The 16,605-nt window shown below is 40.8% G+C and overlaps 1 long non-coding RNA gene across 1 annotated transcript; it reads left to right on the top strand.

Moving 5' to 3' along the window:
* The first annotated feature begins 265 nt into the window (after window positions 1–265).
* Window positions 266–733, top strand: LOC138749580 (uncharacterized). The gene is made up of 2 exons (XR_011348763.1): window positions 266–387; window positions 493–733. It is a non-coding gene; the product is annotated as an uncharacterized lncRNA (long non-coding RNA).
* Window positions 734–16,605: the final 15,872 nt, after the last annotated feature.

The following is a 16,605-nucleotide window of genomic DNA, read 5'->3' as shown; positions in this document are numbered from 1 at the left end:
CCTCCTCACCTGTGTTAAGGAGGCCACACTGAGTACACTGAAATTAGTAGATTAGGATGAACGAAGTACAATCAAATACTAGCTAAGAACTAAATTCACAATCTTTTAGCTCAGAGGAAAGAGCAGATCAAACCAAGACAGAGCAATTTAAAACCACAAACATGCAAATTTTTGAATTGCTGTTCTATCCATTCATGTCGCTACATCTGCATCACAATTAGACATATTATTATCCACTGCTGCATTGAGGATTGACTTAGTCACAAGCAGAAGACTCCCTCTGGCTGCATTTTGTTTTTTTTCCAGTCTTTACTCTTAAACATCCATTGACCATTTCACTATGATAACGTGCTCATCTCCTGGGAAGGCCCATTGGAATTGACACTGGTATGTTCACAAGACCAATAGGGTGGTTAAGTGGTGAAATTCTCTCTAAGTTTTCAGGGCATGGTGAGTTAAATGTAACTCCATTTTTCTTAACTTTTATTGCAGGAATCTAAAAGGGTTAGTCGCTCACCTTCATTCTGAGATTTGGCTTCAAATCCAGCTCCTATTAACAGAAGGCACATCTCCTTTTGACAGATTCTATGTGAAATGTGTTTGGTCATCTCACTCCACTGTTTGGTAGGCAGAGGTCAAAAGCTTCACACCTCTCCCAGTTTAATAGCTTCTGAAAGTGGCTGATGCAGAAAATGGGAGAATAAAATGTGGAATGCTGTCTTGAGGTTGACAACTTCTGGAATGGTCATTATTCTGCATTGAACATTTCAATGTTTGATCTGGAAGGACTAACAGGAAAAGTAATTCATCTTGGGATATTTATGGAATCAAATCTTATGGGTTGCTGCAAGAAAGTAGCTCTGAAATTAAAGAGCACTCATAAATGGTGAGGCAGGTACAATGGGCAACATGGCCCACTCCTGCTTTTATGTTCTTATCATTCAGGTTGAAAAGATACCTGTTTTCACCTTTGTGATTATATTTCCATTTTTTAAAAAAACAAGTGAGGATGTTTGGTTTAGCTCATTCAAACCTGAACACTAACTAATTCTGTTGGTAAAAATTGAAATCAACTCCTTAGCAAGAATAAATATAGGATGAGAGGATGCATAATCCTTGTTGGTAGAGTTGAACAACTGCAAAGGTAAAAAGACCCAGATGGGAGATACATCGAGGGCTCCAAATAGCATACAGGATGCAGGTTGCAAATAAGAGTTAGAGAATGCATGTAATCAAGATTATATGATGGTGAACCTAGCGATCTTCAATATTTAATTTTTTTTTAGAAATACAGCACGGTAACAGGCCACTTCAGCCCACGAGCCCATGCTGCCCAATTAACCTACACCCCTGGTATGTTTCGAATGGCGGGAGGTAACTGGAGCTTACAGGGAAACCCCATGTAGACATAGGGAGAACATACAAACACCTTACAGACAGCGCAGGATTTGAACCCCAGTCCCAATCGCTGGTGCTGTAACGCCATTGCCCTAACCACAATATCAACTGTGGCAGCCCCTTTTTTTCTGTAACAGCATGGTAACAGGCCCTTCCAGATCATGAGCCTGTGCCATCCAAAAACCCCAATTAACCTACAACCCCATACATTTTTTGAAGGGTAGGAGAAAACCGGAGCGCCCGGAGGAAACCCACACAGACACGGGAGAATGTCCTTACAGGCAGCACTGGATTCAAATCAGGGGCCTGGCGCTGTAATAGCATTGCTCTAACTGCTACGCTAACTGAGTTGCTATTGATTAACTACACTAATGCAGGTAGATTGGGAAAATTAAATTGGTGCTAGATCCCAAGAGAAGGAATTTGTGGAATGCCTATAAGATGGGTTTTTAGGGCAGCTTGTGGTTGAGGATGCTACGGAAAGGTCAATCCTTGATTTGGTGTTGTGCAATGAACCGATTTAATATGGAAGCCCAAGGTAAAAGAAGATTCACGAGGCCATGATCACCATATGAAAGAATTCACTCTGCAGTTTGAGAGGGAGAAGCATAAATGAGATGTGTCAGTGTTACATTTGTCTAAAGGTAACTACAGAGGCAGAAGAGGGGAGCTAGCCACAGTGGTTTGGGTGGGCACTCTAGCCGGAAAGATGGCAGAGTAGCAATATCAGGAGTTTCTGGGAATAATTTGGAACATGCAGGATTGTTTCATCCCAAAGAAGAGGACGCAGCATTCTAAGGGGAGGGTCATGTGAATGTTGCTGACAAAGGATGTCAAAGACAGCTTGAAAACAAAAGTGAGGGCATACAGTATTGCAGAAATTAGAGAGAAGTCAGAGAATTGGATAGCTTTTAAAAACCAACAGAAGGCAAACATAAAAACAAGCAATAAGGGGTGGAAGGACGATAAGACAGCCAAAGAATAAAACAGCATACCCAAAGTATTTTTTTCAGATATAAAAAGTGTGAAGGCGAGGCAAGAGTGGACATTGGACCAGTGAAAAACAACATTGGAGAATGATAACGGGAAATGAAGAAATGGCAGATGAAATGATCAAGACTTCACTGTGGAAGATACCAGATCATGCCAGAAATTTAAGAGGGTCAGGAGGAAGGAGTGAATGTAGGTGCAATTACTCAGATTTAGATTTATTGTCAGAGTACATACATGGCATCACGTACAACCCTGAGATTCCTTTTTCCTGCTGGCGAGGCAGAATTACCACTAATTGGTAGTGCAAAAAATAAATTTCACACAGCATGAACAATCAAAAGAACTGTAAACAGATAATGGATGTAAACAAACTGAATGTAAAATACAGGGAGAGCAAAGAAAATCAATAAAGTGCACAGCAGGAGCCTTAAATGAGACCCTGATGGAGTTTGTTGTTGAGGACTCTGATGGTAAAGGGGTGGCAGCTATTCCTGAACCTGGTGGCGCGAGCCTTGTGGCACCTGTACCTCTTTCCTGATGGCAGCAGTGAGAACAGAGCGTGTGCTGGGTGGTGTGGATCCTTGATGATTGCTGCTGCTCTCCAACAGCAGTGTTCCCTGTAGATGTACTCATAGTAGGGAGGGTTTTGCCTGTGATATCCTGGGCTCTGAACACTACCTTTTGGAGGGCTATGGAAAAGGGGGTGAAGGTGGATAAATCACCAGGACTGGATCAAGTACACTTCAGGGTTCTGAAAGTGGTAGCTGAAGAGATTGTGAATGCATTGGTAGTTATCTTTCAAGTAGTGCTAGAGCTGGGAATGGTTCCAGAGGACTGGAAAATTGCAAATGCCACTCCACTCTTTAAGAAGGAAGAGAGGTAAAAGAGTGGAAATTATAGGCTGGTTGGCCTAAATTCAATTGTTGGCAAGATTTTAGAGTCCATAATTAAGGATGAGGTTTGAGAGTACTTGACAGCACAAGTCTGCATGGATTCCTTCGGGGGAAGATCTTGCCTGATGAGTCTATTGGAGCACTTTGAAAAACTAACAAGCAGGACAGATAAAGGAAAGTAAGCCAACATTGTTTACTTGGTTTTTCATAAGGTCTTTGACAAGATGCTACATGTGTGGCTGCTAAAAATATTGGAGCGCAGGTTTGTGGATGATAGAAAGATAGGCGGAGGGGCAGGTAGTATTAAGGAAGCAGGGAGTTGGGGACTTGGAAGTTTTGGAGAATGGACAAAGAAGTGGCAGAAGCAATACAGTGTTGGGAAGTGTATGGTTATGCACATTGGTAGAAGGATGAGGAAGTGATCTATTTTCTAAATGGGGAGAGAGTTCAGAAGCAGAAGTCCAAAGGGGCTTAGGAATCCTGGTGCAAGGAAGGCAAATGCAACATTAGCATTTATTTCGATAGGTCTAGAATATAAAAGCAAAGATGTAATGCTGACATTTTATATGGCATTGGTCAGATCACATTTGGAATATTGTACACAACACTCAGCATCCAGAGGATGTAAATGACAGTCTACATTGTCCTGTGTCCATTGTCAGGAATGTCAAAAACTTGGCAGATATCTGAATCAAAAGGTAGTGTGAAAGAGGGGAAGGGAAAGGAGAACGGCTAATAGATAAATAGGTGGATACAGGTTGGGGGTGGTGGATAGATGGGGAAGAAGTTAAGAGGGGGAGAGGGCTAAGAAAGATCGATTTAATAGGAGAAGGGGTTGTGAACTGGAGGAAGGGAGGGTTAGGGCAAGATAGAGAATAGTGGGAGAGTGTTAACAGAAATCTGAGAAGATATTGATATCATCTGGTTTGAAATTAATGTGATCCACATTTTTGGACCCCTGGCCCAAGGAAGGATGTAATGGCATTGGAGATGGTTCAGAGGAGGTTTACATGAACGATTCCGGGGATCATGAGGAACGTTGAAAGCACTGGGAAAGTATGAGGGGAGATCTCATTGAAATATTGAAAGGCTGGAAACAGTGGACATGGAAAAGATATTTCTAATGGTGGGAGAGCCCAGGACTAGATGACACAGGCTCAGAATAGAAGGACATCCCTTTGGAACAGTGATGAGGAAAAATTTCTTTGTCTGGAATATATGGTGAATCAGTGGAATTCATTGCCATAGGTGGCTTTGGAGAGCCAAGACATTGGGTATATTTAAAGCAAATGTCAACAGGTTCTGATTAGTAAGGGCATCAAAACTTATGGGGAGAATGTAGAAGAATAGGGTTGAAAATAAATATACATCAGCCATGATTTGAATGGCAGAACAGACTTGATGGGCCAAATGACCTTGTTTTACTCCTGAGTCTTGTGTTTTTTAACAACCTTAATTTTATGGGCTTCATTTGTTGTTCTTGAATTAAAGATTTCAGTTTGTTTTAAAAAGTGATAAAGTAGGTTAATAATTCCTGAACTGGTTCTGAAAAATTGTTTTTTTTTTCAAGTTTTTTGTAAAGAATCACATGCTGATCATTTTGTCAAATTAATCTTTGACCTGTCTTTTCTCTGTTCACATGCTACTTATTTTCAAATTTCTGCTGTTTCAAAGTTTTTTTTTGCATACATTTAAAGTTTGCTGCATTTATCATAAAAATGGACTACTCCAACTTACAATAGTTTATGTTTCGATAAATCACATGAAAGTTCTTTTCTAATCTGTTGAGAAAACAGTTTTCTGTGATTCTGTTGATCTTGCAGCCTCTGCCATCCAACGGGCAGCCTTGGGTATTGTGGATGAGGCGAAGGACGAGTTTCCAAATCTGACATCATTGGTGCAATCCCAGGTATAACACATGGCTGAGAATGGGAAATCTGTACTTCTATTGAAATTATCTATACATGATAATAACGTGATCAATATGTGAACTGAAGTCCTTGCTCCTCAAACTAATAAATTATACTGAGATTTTTTTTTAATGGAGTGTTTCCCATACATTAGCAACCAGCTATGTAGTAAATGGAAAACCAGATGCAGTTTCTTGGAATGTGATCAGTAATATTAAAAAAGTAACAAATAAGTAACCTCTTAATAACTACATTTAAAAGATATTTGGACAGGTATACAGATTGTAAAGTTTTAGTGGGATGTGGCCCAAACACAAGAACATTGGACCTGCCCAGTCCAATTCTGCAGTCCCTAATTAAAGACTGATTATTTCCCCATCCCAACTAATCTAGAAAATGGGGCCCCATCCAAAATGTTGACTGTCCATTGATATTGCCTGACCTATTGAGTCCCTCAAGCTTCTTATTGTTTGCTGAAGATTTCGGTATCTGCATTTTTCGAGTTTCAATCAGTAACTGTGGTTGGGCATGTGATCTTTATACTAATATTTAGTGACCTAGAGGATTGATTACGGCAGGGTGGTTGACATTGTCAACATGGACTTTAGCAAGCCTTTTGCCAAGGTCCTGCATGGTAGGCTGATCTGGAAGGTCAGATCACATGGGATCCAGGTTGAAATGGCCAATTAGGTACAAAATTGGTTTGGTGGTAGTGGAAGGTTACTTTTCAGATTAGAGGCCCATGACCAGTAGTGTGCCACAGAGATTGGTGCTGAGTATTCTATTGTCATATATTTTAATAATTTCGATGAAAATATAACTGGCATGATTAGTGAGGTTGCAGCTGAGGGCCAGTTGGTGAGATCAAATCTGGAATAATGAGTGCAGTTCTAGATTCCTTGCTATTGGACAAATGCAATTAAGCTACAGAAGGGTGGAAAAGATTCACAATCATGTTTCCAGGACAGAAGAACCTGAGTTATAAAGCAAGATGGGATGGGATGGAGCTGTTTCCCTGGAGCAAAGAATACTGGGGTGCTTCATTAAAGCGATGCATAAAATTATGAGGGATGTAGAGAAAGTGAGTAATCATGGTCTTTTCCCTAGGGTTTGATGCCTCAAATTTGAGGGCATAGAGTTGGGAATGGGGACTGGAGGGGCAGCTTTTTCACAGATGATGGTGTGTATGTGGAAAGAGCTGCCACAGGAAGCGGTAGAGATATGCTTAGAGATAATTTTAAGAGACGTTTAGGTATGTACCTGGATAGAACAGGCTTGGTACAATATGACCCAATACAGGTCAATGGAATTAGATCTGGAAGTCAACATGGTTGGCTTGACTGAGTTGGTCAGAAGAGCCTGCTTCCATGCTGTATAAACTTATGATTCACTAAAAAAACATTTTGCGTGTACTTTAATTTTTGTGAACATTTGCTGATAAAACAGCAGGGTGTAAAGCAGAGAACATTGAGCTTATAATTACAGGAGATTCTATGGATGAGATTGAATAGCTGAAGATTTGGGGCAGAGGTTCAGATTTGTGGATCATTGTTATCTTTTCTGGGGAGGATAAGACCTGTACCAAAGGGATGGGCTGCACCTGAACTCAAGAGAGAGAGCAATGTCCTTGTGTGCAGGTTTGCTAAAGCTGTTGACAAGGATTTAAATTAGGTGGGCAGGGAAATTAGAACCAGAGTGTTGGGTCAGATGATGGAGCAGTTGGCAGAAATGGAGATGTATTGTGCAGTGTGAGAATGAGGAAAGGCAGGCAGTGGATAGGTTATGCGAAGGCCTTGGAAAGTAGGATTAAAGAAAACCCAATGCTTCTGCGTTTATGTGAAGAACAGGAGGATGACTAGGGTGTGCATAGGACCACTCAAGGACAAAAGGAGCAACAATATTTCTGGAGTTTGGAAATATGGAGGATAAACTTAATTAATACTTTGGTTTGGTGTTCACCAAGGAGATGGACCTTTATGAATGTGAGATCAGCATAGAGCAGGCAAATGCATTGGAGCATATCGAGGTAAGAAAAGCACTGAGCAGTTTTCAGGTGGATAAGCCAGACAGGGTATGCCGCAGGTTACCATGGTAACCAAGGGAAGAGATTGCAAGGTCATTGACAATTATCTTTTCATTCTCCCTGACCACAAGGAGTGGTGCCGGAGGATGGCAAATACTGTTTAAGATTATCTGGGAATAGTCGGTGACTATTGGAGAGGATTCTCAGCGACAGGTTTTATGAGCGTTTGGAGAAACAAAGTACTATCAGGGATAATCATAATGGCTTTGTGAGGGCAGACCATGCCTCAAGGGCCTAATTGAGTTTTCCAAGGTGACAACAAAAAAAACTGATGAAGGTAGGATGGTAGATGTTGCGAATATGGATTTTAGTGAGGCATTTGAGAAGGTTCCCCTTGGTAGGATTATCCAGAAAGTCATGAGGTATGGAATCCATGGCAATGTGGCTGTGTGGATTCAAAGGTAGAGACTGGTAATGGAAGTAGCATATTCTACCTGGAGGTCAGTGACTTGTGGTGTTCCACAGAAATCTTTTCTGCAATCCTTGCTCTTTGTGATTTTTATAAATGACTTGGATGAAGAAGTGGCAGAGTGGGTCAACAAGTTTGCAGAGGACACAGATGTTGTGGGTAGTTTAGAACATTGCTAAAAGTTGCAATGGGATGCAGGGTTGGGTAGAGAAGAGGTAAATGGAGCTGTTCAGATATCAGATTTATTGTGAGAGTACAGTAATGAAATCACATACACATCACACGTTATTTTTCCTGCAGGCACAGCAGAATTACACTTATTGGCAGTGCAAAATAAATGTACACAGCGTATACATGTAAATAAAGAAATGTTCACAAACTGACTATGCAATAAAGAGGAAAAAAATAAAGTGCACAAGTACGAGTCTTTAAATGGGTCCCTGATTAAGTTTGTTGTGGAGGAATCTGATGGTGGAGGGGTAGGAGCTGTTCCTGAACCTGGTGGTGTGAGTCTTGTGACACCTGTACCTCTTTCCTGATGGCAGCAGAGATAACACAGCATGTGCTGGGTGGTGTGGATCCTTGATGATTGTTGCTGCTCTCTGATGGCAATGTTCCCTGTAGATGTTCTTGATAGTGGGGAGGATTTTGCCTGTGATTTCCTGGGCTGTATGCAATCCAGAAAAGTGTGAAGTGAATCTCCTTGGAAAATCGAACTTGAAGGCAGAGTATATGGCTTAATGGCAGGGTTCTTCAAAATGTGATGGGACAGAGGGATCTTAAGATCACATCCATACACTTCTCAAATTTTCCACGCAAGTTGATGGTGCGTTTAAGAAGATGCATGGTGTGCTGGCCATGATTCATCATAACACTGTTGGTGAGACAAGACTTGGAATATTGTGTGCTGTTGTTGTTGCCTAGCGATAGGAAGGATGTCATTCAGATGGAAGATGGTGCAGAAAAGATTTACAAAGATACTGCCAAGACAGAAGGCCTTGAATTATAAGGAGAAATTGAATATTCTGGGGCTGTTTTCCATAGGATACAGGATGCTGACTGGTGACCTTCTTTCTTTCTTTCTTTGGCTTGGCTTCGCGGTCGAAGATTTATGGAGGGGGTAATGTCCACTTCAGCTGCAGGCTCGTTTGTGGCTGACAAGTCCGATGCGGGACAGGCAGACATGGTTGCAGCGGTGTGTATAAAATCATATGGTGAATGGTCACAGTCTTTTTCTCAGGATTTAAAACTAGAAGGCATAGATTTGAGGTGAGAGGGGAAAGGTTTCAAGGGGACCTGAGGGACATTTTCCACAGATGGTGGTAGGTACTGTATATGGAAATGAGCTGTTTGAGCATGTTAGAATTGGGCTAAAGGGGCCATTTCTATGCTTTATGACTTCTGTATACAATCTTTCTCTCTTTAATTTAAAAAAAATATTCGAACGCTGGAGGAGGTCCAAAAGAAATTCAATAGGCCAATTGCTGTGATGTGCTGGCTGAATCTGTATTCTTTGCCATTTGGAAGAATTAGGTGGAAGAGTGTCAAGGGAGGGAAAATAGGGACAGGAAAAGGGGCAGTTATTTAAAACTGGGATGCAAAAACATTTCTTCTCAAAGAGGTAGATGAATCACTGGAATTGCCCACTCCAAGGCTTGTGGAGGCGAGATTATTAGAGGTATTTAAGAGGATATAGGTATATTTTTGAAAGATTCCTAAATTGAGCGATGGAAATGGGCTCAGACAAGGAATTAAGGCCCACAGCAGATCACCCATAATTGTACTGAAGAGTGGTGCAGAATTGAGGCCTACCCTTGCTCCGATTTTCTTTTTTGTTTGTCTTCTCTCAAGTTCTTTGGCATCAGTGTGCAACTTTTCTTACCCCATGCAATAATCTCTTTCAGAAATAGCCTTATCAATGCTAAAAACAGAAAAAAAAACCTACTTTTTTGATCCATTGCCCTGTATCCCAAACTTCTGGCATTGAATTTCAAATGGTGACAGAATTATTGATCGCATTCATTATGTACTGACACTGCATCCATCCGGTCAATTTGAAATTATATCTATTTTTCTATGGATAATCAATGGCATGAATACAAATATGCAATCTTGCGTGAATCTTCTCAATCAAGCAACATCCAGCTCGATTTGTATCTGGAACTCGAGGTGCATGCATTCAGAATGAGACAGATGGTACACAGCACCTTCCTTGCTGCTTGCTCGGCCAAAAAAAAATTCAATATTTTTTTTTAGTATTCCCTGCCCACCGAAGGTGGAATACAGAAAATGAGCTCTGCAGCATTTTTTCTTCTTAAAATCTGGTGTGATCTCCGCAAGAACCAGTGCCTACCTGAACCTTTGATTTACCCCCAGTTGCTGCTAGTTTGCCTAGAATTTGTATGCCTTCCACGTCACATTTTACCATTAAAAATAACGTGAAAGATGAAAATTTTTAATTCAGTTTTTTTGCTGTTTGCTGCCCATTGGTAAATTTTGGACATTAGAACAGATTGAACATTGCTTGTATTATGTTTATCTTTCCTGCCAACTTTTATAGAATTAAATGCAGTCCTGACAGCTACCACAATTTTCACACAATGCCGATTTGAATGAGAAAGACTGAAGCTAGAAATTACTAGTGAAGGCTTCTGGTGTTTACCTGCCATGAAAATGTAGCAGCCTGTACTTCTTTAACCTATGACCTAATGCAAGTTACTTCTTAGCTTTACTTCCAGCTCTTCTTAAAAGCTACCAAGCGGAAAGACCACTCTGGCTTCTACCAACCTTCATTAATATTGCCACATGTTTATTTGTTTTAATCCTTCTATTTATTCATGAAAGAATAGTTTTTTTCTTGACCATCATGTTTCAATTAACCATAATCAACAAACGTTTTTTTCCTTTTCTCCAGTACATTAATTTAAGCTGACTACTATTGCCAAATTTATTTTTCCTAAAAGGTTCAGATCAACTTTCAACATTTCATCATGCCCAGGACCTGATTGCAGAATTCTAAAAACTTCTCCTTTAAACACCCTCATTTCATCCAAAGGTGGATCAGGCTACCCTGAATTAAGCTGCTCAGTAGGGAAAAAAAAGTTAAGTAAAAACAAAATACTGAGAAACTCAACAGATCTTTATCTAGCAAAGATTTTTAATTTTAAAAAATTTAGACATAGAGCACGACAACAGGCCAATTTACACCCAACTAACCTACACCCCAAGTATGTTTCGAATGGTGGGAGGAAAGCTGAGTCCCCGGGGAAAATCCATGCAGACACAGGGAGATCATACAAACTCCTTACAGATAGTGCCGGATTTGAACCCCAGTCCCAATCACTGGCGCTGTAAAGGCGTGGTGCTAACTGCTACGCCAATCGTGCTGCCCTATCCAGTGGAGTGGATTGCAGAGATTGCAGAAGATTATATGATCCCAGTGGGAAAATTGGTAAGTGGAGAAGACCGGGCTGAGGGAAAAGGTCAATCACTGAGATTCCAAGTGTACTAGAAAGAACATCAGAGTGGGCTGGGAGAACACTGGGGATGGTCAGAGAGCAGGGAAAACGACAAAGAGGCACAAGGTCAGGGTTTAATTAAATAGACATGGAAAAAATCAGTTACATCTGCCGCTTGGAAGTAAAAAGAGACCCTCCGGGTCAGATAACAGATTCCAACTGTCAAGTGGAGGGCCAGCACTTGGATTGCATCTTTTGGACTTATGGGAAGTCAAATGATGGGCTGATGTGAATGATCAGCGAAATAGATAGCACTACTCTAACCATGATCTACTGCAAGACCACAAAGAGGCATGTCTGCACTATTGAACTACCACGTTATTTTCTTGCACTAACTGTAATTATAATTATTATTTAGCTAGCTATCTTTTATAATTATTAACTCCTCGATTTAATGTTTAGTATTGCATATTTTGCTTTTACAAAAAAGTACCTGTTTGGCAAGTAAGAAATTTGATACATGTGGACATTGCTGTTATGTGAATGACAATGAACTCATTATTATCACCATTGATGGAAATTAGGAGATCAGTGGTGAAGTGCTAATTGAGCAGAGGCCATGGTGAATGGTGAGCCCAGGGTCCAGGTGTAGAATTAAGTAAAATTAGAATATGGAAGGGAAAGCATTACAAAAAGTAACAAAGCCACACAGAATGGAACTGGCCCATTGACTTAATGTCAATGCCATCCAAGCTGGAGTTCTAGGCTTAATCCCATTTGCCTGAATTTGGCCATAACGTTATCTATAAATACCTTCTTTTGAGGGGGTTAGCCCTCAGACAGCTCCAAGAAAAGTGCAGAGAACAAAACAAAGGACTCTACATCACCTTTGTTGACCTCACCAAAGCCTTCGACACCGTGAGCAGGAAAGGGCTTTGGCAAATACTAGAGCGCATCGGATGTCCCCCAAAGTTCCTCAACATGATTATCCAACTGCACGAAAACCAACAAGGTCGGGTCAGATACAGCAATGAGCTCTCTGAACCCTTCTCCATTAACAATGGCGTGAAGCAAGGCTGTGTTCTCGCACCAACCCTCTTTTCAATCTTCTTCAGCATGATGCTGAACCAAGCCATGAAAGACCCCAACAATGAAGACGCTGTTTACATCCGGTACCGCACGGATGGCAGTCTCTTCAATCTGAGGCGCCTGCAAGCTCACACCAAGACACAAGAGAAACTTGTCCGTGAACTACTCTTTGCAGATGATGCCGCTTTAGTTGCCCATTCAGAGCCAGCTCTTCAGCGCTTGACGTCCTGCTTTGCGGAAACTGCCAAAATGTTTGGCCTGGAAGTCAGCCTGAAGAAAACTGAGGTCCTCCATCAGCCAGCTCCCCACCATGACTACCAGCCCCCCCACATCTCCATCGGGCACACAAAACTCAAAACGGTCAACCAGTTTACCTATCTCGGCTGCACCATTTCATCAGATGCAAGGATCGACAATGAGATAGACAACAGACTCGCCAAGGCAAATAGCGCCTTTGGAAGACTACACAAAAGAGTCTGGAAAAACAACCAACTGAAAAACCTCACAAAGATAAGCGTATACAGAGCCGTTGTCATACCCACACTCCTGTTCGGCTCCGAATCATGGGTCCTCTACCGGCACCACCTACGGCTCCTAGAACGCTTCCACCAGCGTTGTCTCCGCTCCATCCTCAACATCCATTGGAGCGCTCACACCCCTAACGTCGAGGTACTCGAGATGGCAGAGGTCGACAGCATCGAGTCCACGCTGCTGAAGATCCAGCTGCGCTGGATGGGTCACGTCTCCAGAATGGAGGACCATCGCCTTCCCAAGATCTTATTATATGGCGAGCTCTCCACTGGCCACCGTGACAGAGGTGCACCAAAGAAAAGGTACAAGGACTGCCTAAAGAAATCTCTTGGTGCCTGCCACATTGACCACCGCCAGTGGGCTGATAACGCCTCAAACCGTGCATCTTGGCGCCTCACAGTTTGGCGGGCAGCAGCCTCCTTTGAAGAAGACCGCAGAGCCCACCTCACTGACAAAAGGCAAAGGAGGAAAAACCCAACACCCAACCCCAACCAACCAATTTTCCCTTGCAACCGCTGCAATCGTGTCTGCCTGTCCCGCATCGGACTGGTCAGCCACAAACGAGCCTGCAGCTGACGTGGACTTTTTACCCCCTCCATAAATCTTCGTCCGCGAAGCCAAGCCAAAGAAAGAAATACCTTCTAGATCTATAATCATCTTCCTTCATGAACTTGAATACCTCTAAGTAAAAACTCAATGCTGGAGACATTCAGCAGGTTAAACAGTGTACTTTATAGAGCAAAGATAACGATACACAACCAATGTTTCAATCACAGTGCCTGCAGAATTTTGATTTTCTCCTACCTCTGTAAGGTTTCCCCTCTACCTCTTACAGGGGATAAAGAACCAGCCTAACCAGTTCTCCCTATAACATTTCCCAATAACATCATGGCAAGCCAGAGATGACCTAATCTGACACAATGAAAGCACTGAGGTTTGAGAACATGGTGAGAGCAAGGAGCAGTCGGAAACCTGAATGGCAATTCATATGTAGAGAGAGATTTAAGCAAAGCAGGAGGACAGTATACTCTGAAGAGAGAGAGAGCGCACACAGTAAATTTAAATGATGTTCCAGGGACATAATCAAGTATATTGCTTTGCCTTGAATGGTGTTGATGTTTCTGCAGAATGATGCTACCCACTTTAGACAAGTAATGATTTAAGCCTTACAGATACAAAGAGTTCTTGAAAGGATTCATTCTTCAAAGTGTTTCCAGTCTTGCTTGTACTTTTGTAATCATAGTGTTACATGGATTATAACTGATAGTTCAACTATGTTTCAATTAAGTGGATTCCCAAAAAGTTAATGGTAAGGGATTTATAAGATTATAAAGACATTCAAAGTTGTGGGAAAATTGTTGCAAATATTCCTTCAGATACTCCGACAGACGTTGCATGCACACATGCACTCTCTGATCTTTTTTTTATATATAAAACTTTATTTAAAGATTTTATCACAAGAATAAAAAGAAAAATTACATTTAAAGAAAAGATAAAAAAATAAAATAATAAGATTACAATACAACATTAGTAACCTAACTTAAATCCAACTAACCCCCCCCCCCCCCAATACGGCCACTAAGAAAAAATAAAATCTATATATAAAAAAAAACACCCTTCCCTCCCCCAAAATAAAGAGTGAAGAGTTAGTAAAATTAATAAAATTATATATAAAAAAACACTCACCTACAAGAAAAATAATAATAATAAAAAAAGAATCATCAAATCTAAAATATCACTCTTAAAAACATATTTAAGTCAAACCTCTCTGATCTACTTGAATTGTCCTTAACTAATGAGTATTATTTCATCGCAGAAGAGAGAACAGGTATTAAAAAGATCAAGAAATATAATGTCTAAAGTCATGAACGTGCACAATGATGAGGAGCTTGCTAACGGAATGACCAATATCTTCAAATTCAGCAGATCAACACCTCAACTTCTACAGAACAAATTATTTCCGAAAATGGTGAACCTGCCACTCAGCACCCACCAATCGCCAATAGCCAAACCACAAGTAGAAACATGCCTTAAGGAAGGGAATTTGCATTTCTGTGGAATATATTGTTCGGCAGATTGTTGTTTGTAAAGGGTGAAACTAAAAGCAAAGGATGAAACTAAAAGCAAAGGAATGGTTATTTAAAATATCGATAGATGGAAAGACTGACACTTGAAAATTCATTGTCGTGGACTTCTAATGGACAACATCAGAATTGCAATCCAATTTTAACCAAAATTATTATTTTGTCTAGTTTTGGATGAAAATACTTCTAATATGAGATAAACTCAGGACAATCTAGGTGGAAATTGCAAAGGGGTAAATTTGAATTTAGTGTATTTCACTGTTTCTATACATATAGAATTATTTTCCTGTTCATGAATTTTCCTGGTGGTATGGTTGGCATAGCAATTAGCACAATGCCTTTACAGGGCCAGAAATTGGGATTCGAATCCCATGCTGTCTGTAAGGAGTTTGTATGTTCTCTCCATGTCTTCATGGGTTTTTTCTGGGGGCTTTGGCTTCCTCCCACCATTCTAAACATCTGGTGGTTTAGGTTAATTGGGTAGCATGGACTCCTGCGCCAAAATGGCTTGTTACCATGTTGTATGTCTAAATTTTAAAAAATTCTACAGTACACAGTCAGCACAATCTTCTCCATTTCATGGCATAATTTCCTTGTGCTGCCTCCTCGAAGTCAGTGTCAAGGATGTAATTGAATGGCTACAAAGGATCCCTATAGGTAAACATAAACAGCAGTGTGGCCCACTTCAGTACCAAGAAACAGAGGTAGATAAGCAGAATGATGTCCAATGAACCAATTTTTGGGAGCGTGGAAAAAAAAAGATTAGGACTTCAAAGGTAACAATCTCAGAATTACACCAGTATAGAAATAGATAGATAAAGCAAATGAATACAGAGCTGATGGATAGCGAAGGGTTAGATTTTGAGGCATTGGGGTGTTTTCTGGGGAACGTGGAATGTAGACAAATGGATGATAATAGGTAAGACAGGAGCAGAAATGAGATCAATATCCAGGTAAGAGAGTCCAATTTCCTCAGTTCTGATGAAAGATCTTTGGCTCTAAAATCGACCAAACTCCTTACAGACAGCATGGGATTCGAATCCCAATTGCTGGCCCTGTAAAGGCATTGTGCTAACTGCTATGCCAACCATACCACCAGGAAAATTCATGAACAGGAAAATAATTCTATATGTATAGAAACAGTGAAATTCACTAAATTCAAATTTACCCCTTTGCAATTTCCAGCAGTTTATACTCAACTTCAGAACCCAGCATCTGCTGACTCCTTTGTTGATTAGGTCAGCCACAGCCAATCAGGACTTTGGTCATTCAATCAGATCTTAACCAAATCCGATTGTAACTCAGTCAACATTCCTGCCTGCCTGCGATAACTCTTATCAAAATTTATCTTCCTCCACCTTTTAAAATATCCTGTTTTCATCAACCCACGAGGAAAAAAATCTCAAGGACTGGTATCCCTCCAACAGAAGAAGAATTTGCTTTACGATAAGTTAAGTAGATTGTGCCTAGATCTTTTTGTCTTTGAAAAATTGGAAGGAGATCTAAATGAAATGTGTAAAATTCTCAAAAGGATTGACAGGATTGGTATTTTTCTCGGCAACAAAAGTGATTGCAGAGGTTAGTAGTGAATCTTTCCCATTCTCTGCCCAAAAGAGCAGTGGAGGCTCAGTCACTAAGTATTTTAAGGAAAGCCATTGATAAAGTTTTAGATATTACAGGAATCAAGGAACGTAGATTATTGCTATAAAATGAAACTGAGGCAAGTGAACAGCATAACAGCCAATAAGGAGCCAAAT

The sequence above is a fragment of the Narcine bancroftii genome, chromosome 1, assembly GCF_036971445.1.
Source record: "Narcine bancroftii isolate sNarBan1 chromosome 1, sNarBan1.hap1, whole genome shotgun sequence".
Classification (NCBI taxonomy): Eukaryota; Metazoa; Chordata; class Chondrichthyes; order Torpediniformes; family Narcinidae; genus Narcine; species Narcine bancroftii.
Note: the sequence above shows the minus strand (reverse complement) of the source record. Positions and strands in the feature narration are given on the sequence as shown.